This window comes from Biomphalaria glabrata, chromosome 4, assembly GCF_947242115.1.
Source record: "Biomphalaria glabrata chromosome 4, xgBioGlab47.1, whole genome shotgun sequence".
NCBI lineage: Eukaryota > Metazoa > Mollusca > Gastropoda > Planorbidae > Biomphalaria > Biomphalaria glabrata.
The window spans coordinates 13,470,902-13,476,283 of NC_074714.1; positions in this window are offsets into that span (position 1 = coordinate 13,470,902).

Genomic DNA, 5,382 nt, shown 5'->3' on the forward strand with positions numbered 1-5,382 from the left:
TGTTATCCAAACATGACCCAGTTATGAAAGAAAATCTATACGTTTGAAAAGCAGCGACACACACACACACAAAAACAACTCAAAAGAGTTCATACATTTTTTGTTCAAACTACGTCAATGATATGATATAACAAGGCTACAAGGATCTATAGTGTCTTGTTCAACAGCACAACTGAAAGCACACACTGATCAGATGTCTGAAGTTTTAAGATTTAAAAAAAAACAAGATTACAGAGAGAGTTTGTGTTACACAAACTCAGAGGCGGCCCCCGTCGAAGTCGGATCCCTGTCGGATCTGCATATTCGCAAATAATATTCAAGAAGTGATTTAATTTTGATGTAAAATGTTTTACATGTTTCGGATGTTCCTTCAGAGTTGAAGATAATTACTTCCTAGTCCAAACCTCCCACAGGACGACGGGGGATGGGAGCGGGCAGGGTTTGAACCCTGGACCATCCATAAATCTGAACGACAGTCTAGCGCGAAAACCGCACGACCAGGCAGCCATCCGATGGTCAAAAGTAATAATGTTTCAAAGATTCATTTGCCGTAAATTTAAATTAAATAAAAAAATAGTAGATTAGTTTTAGTATATTAAAACATTACAATATAGATCAAAACGTTTGGAAATGAAAATCTACACTTTTTTTTTACACTTTAAGTTTAGAAATTGAAATTCTACATCTTAATCTAGTCTATTTTAGTCTAAACTAGATCTACAAATTCTAGATATAGATTCTAAAATAATTTTAATTAGAATATAAATCCAGATCTAGATATACTGTAATAAAAATCTAGATCTAGTCTAAAAAATCTAGATTAGATCTAAATCAAGATATCATTCCTTTTTTAAACGCGAGTCACATAACGAGGCTTAATAAACATTACTATACCGAGTTCTTTTTTCATTTCATTTGAAGAATTAATTCCATATGACGTCAAAGGAAAAAAAAAACACTACGTCACAAGGCCTAGCTAGAATAAAAATCGCCTTCATCATTACTTCAATTACGAGCCATTTATCGAGTGTTCATAGACATTGGTGCACCGAGTGCGTTCTTTTAGCATTTCTTTTAAAGAATTCATTCCATATGACGTCAAAGGAAAAAAAAACACTACGTCACACGGCTTAGTTAGACTAAAATATGTTTTTATTAATACAAGCAATTTTTCGAGGGTTAATAGACATTGGTGCACCGAGTGCGTTCTTTTAACATTACATTTAAAGAGTCCATTCATATGACGTCAAAGAAAAAAAATTCCATTACCTCACAATAGGCATAAAAAAATGTCTTTATTTACACGAGATATTTAACGAGGGTTCATAGATATTGGTGCAATGAGTTCTAATAGAATTTATTTTAAAAGGATCAAAGCCGCATTGTTTTTGCGTTTTGTCTGTCAGTCGGTCTGTCCGTCATCTTGATATAAAAAAAACAACAACTAAAAGTTATTAAAAATTGATTAACCTTTATTCTACGTTTCAAAACATCGCAATAATTTTTAGGTATGAACACAATTGAAAAGTTTATATAATAGATTGTTCCGGATGTTTGTATAAATAGTAAAAGAAAAAGAGAATTTCAGATAAATGAAATACCGTTTATTAAATTTTTTGGATGGTCTCGTATAAAAATTAGATGTACTACAGCCATGTGGAGAGATTTTCATACCTTACTTTGGTGTTTGGATTCTGTTTTCCTTAAAAATAGGAACATAATATTAACGATAATTAGATTTTTTAATGTTTTAGGAAGAAAGTTAAATGTACTGTAAGAGAGTTGTGAGTTAAAATATTTTTCATAAAAATCCGTAAAAACATTATTTCGTAAATGAGAAGATTATTTGTTTATTAATTAGAAGAGGGAGTTCAAACAATTATTTGGCGTTAGTAGATTTTTAAATAAATTCGGAAATTTCTGGCGACGATTTATAAGAAACAAAATCCGGAACATTCTTTATCGATTACAAAACTTCTATGTTATGTTTTAGCAAAAAAATTAAATGTCTAAAAAGTAATTTTCAGTAATCAATTCTAGTAAATTACTTTTTTTTAAAGCCCTGAACAACCTATTGTCGATATTTTAAAAATTTGTTTAAAGATGAAAATACGGAACAATTTGATATTGATAACCAAATTATAGTGACGCATTGTCAAATAATATAAGTATAATATTAGTAAATTATGCGATTTCAAACAATCATTAGGCATAATTCATGTTTTATAAAACAATATCCGGAACATTTTTACACTTAATGAAATATAAGTCAGTATAGAGATTTTGATTTAGCATTAATATGCTATTTACATAAAAAACGGAACAATATATTATTGATAATGTGTTTTTGCAACGGAATGCATGGAAATTGAATGTAATATAAATTAGAAGAGCAAACAAACATTTGTTGGGGTTGATTAGTTTTGCACAAAAAAATCCGGAACAATCAATTTTTAGATACTTAAAACTATTGAGATGTTACGGGAGGAACATTAAAGTGTAAATCAGATTTTCAATAGCTTTTAGAGTTCTAGTTTTTTTTTATCTAATCGTGACGGACAGACCGACCAACAGACAAAACGCACAAAAATAATCTTTTTTTATTCGGATGGGGGCACTAAAGAAAAAATAAATAAAATCTGATTTTTTAAAAAAGTTTAAGGAATTGGTTTAGCACCTGGTCATGTAGGGCGTTACGCTACTGCACGAAAATCGCTGCATAAAAAGTCCATTAAAAAAAAATGTGCGTGATATTTACATACAAAATGCATTATTAGCCTTTATAAACAAACAGAAATGTTTTCTTTTAATTTTAGCAGCTAGTTGACCAGAAAAAAACATCGTTAACTATTATTTATATTTGTTGTAAACATTTCCTGTACATTTTAAAAATATATTTGACTTAGTGATACTAAAAATACACAACAATTGTCCATCTTTGTTAGCATATTGTAACATTGCCTCCCTTACATTTACGTAATTGTTTTAGAATTGGTGTATTTTTATGAAAAAATCGCTTGCTTAATTAATTTTATAAATTAAACGGTTTGCTTTTAGAAAACCAAAAGTAGCCGTTGCACCTAAACTTTTCAAGCCGCATTTAATGATGAAATAATATGAAACGAAAAATTCTAAGTATTTTTAGTGGTTGACTGATTTAGATCTAGAGTCTAAGTCGAGATCTAGTTTAATTTCTTAAACAAAAAATATCATCTGCACCCTGGTTGACGGAAGACATAAAGACTGCCAAACTTATTCGCCGACGTGCCGAACGTAGCCTACATTTCAAAAGACAGGTCTGACGATACATCGACAAATATACATACTAGAAAAAAAACAAGGTTAACCGTATGATTAGAGACGCAAAAGCTAGTCATATTCGACAAAAAATCGAAACTTTTGATTCTTCAAAGGAGCTATTTAGGATCACCGCTGAAATGTTAGGGGGAGCAAATAACGAACGTTTGCCGTCATCTATCAAAGTATCTGAACTTCCTGATTCCTTCAATAGATTCTTCATTGGGAAGATTGAGCAGATTAGAAATGACATGCCATCCCTCTCATCACAGCTTGACCACTCTCCAATTTTTCAAAATACTCCTTTTTGCGAGTTTCAGCGTGTATCTGAAGATTATGTCAAAAGTAGGCCTACTATTTTAAAGATGCCAAATAAGTCATGTGACCTTGATCCTATTCCAACTTCCTTGCTCCTTGAATGTTTAGATGAGCTTGTACCTACAATTACTAACATTGTGAACTCTTCACTGACTTCAGGCATTGTACCACAGCAATATAAGCATGCAATTGTCAGGCCCTTATTAAAGAAATCCAGTCTTGACCCGGAATGTCTAAAAAACTATCGCCCGGTATCAAAACTTCCCTTCCTGTCAAAGCTTCTGGAGCGCATCGTGTTAGCGCAAATTCTTTCTAATCTTGAACAGTACTGTCTCTTGGAAGAATTTCAATCTGCATATAGGAAGTGCCGTAGCACAGAGACAGCAGTGGTCAGGGTACTAAACGACTTACTTCACAATTCCGACAAAGGCCGCATATCAATTCTTTCCATGCTGGACTTGTCCGCAGCCTTTGATACGCTAGACCATGAAATTATGATGGCCAGATTCTCTGCAACTTTTGGTTTAGCAGGAGTCGTCCTAAAGTGGCTTGGATCCTACCTGACGAATCGCACCCAAAGTGTCGTTGTTAGCGGGACAGAATCAACAAGCTTACTTTTGAAGTACGGAGTACCCCAAGGATCAGTTCTAGGTCCAGTACTGTTCACTATGTACACATATCCACTCAGCGGTGTCATACGGCCAACCAGCATCTTATACCATTTCTTTGCCGATGACTCACAGTTATACGATTCATCAGTACCCTCAGAGGTGTCGCATCTGGCAGAGAAAATCAGTAGTACCGTTGCAAGGGTGAGCGATTGGATGATTGAAAATAAACTCAAGATGAACGAAGACAAGACAGAAATAATTAAGATTGGCACTAGGAACAATGTCTCAAAAGTTGAAAGCACAGATTCTCTCTTTATCACGAACTGCCATGTTCCTTTTGTCCATGTAGTGCGGAATCTTGGAGTTTTCTTCGACTCAACACTATCTTTCGACCCACACATAAGTCAGCTCTGCAAAGGTCTTTATCTGCAGCTGCGCAGTTTAGGCCAGATCCGACCATATTTAACAACAGAGTCAACAAAAACGCTAGAGTGGCATTCATACTCTCCCGCCTTGACTACTGCGACGCTGTGCTAGCAGGTATACCTGATGACAAAATAGCCAAGCTGCAACGTATACAGAACAACGCCGCTCGAATAGTCCTTAAAAAAAACTAGACAAGATTCTGCTACTACGCTCTTGCGCACGCTCCATTGGCTTCCCATGAAAGCGAGAATCGATTACAAGGTCGCCACACTTTGTCATCAGTGTATATATAACAATGAGATGCCCTTGTACCTTAGCGAACTGATTACTCCATATGTCCCCCAGAGAGCCCTGCTCTCAATGGACTCAACGCTTTTAGTAGTGCCACTTTTCTCCCTCAAAAGCTACGGTCTGCTTGCTTTTTCACTTCACGGACCAAAGGTTTGGAACTCACTCCCCATTGATCTCAGACAGACAACATGCTACACCACTTTTATTACTTTTAAGAAGAACATTAAGACCTATCTGTTTAAAACGTTTTTAGATTAACTGTCATTTTAGCTCTCGTGTTTTTGTTTGTAATGTTGTTACAGCGCCTTGAGCCTACATTTTGTTTGTTAACAGCGCTTTATAAATAAAATTATTATTATTATTATTATCATTAAAAAAAATAAAATCGAATATTAAAGAAACAAAACCGGAAGTCTATTTTGTGCTATTTATAGTATTC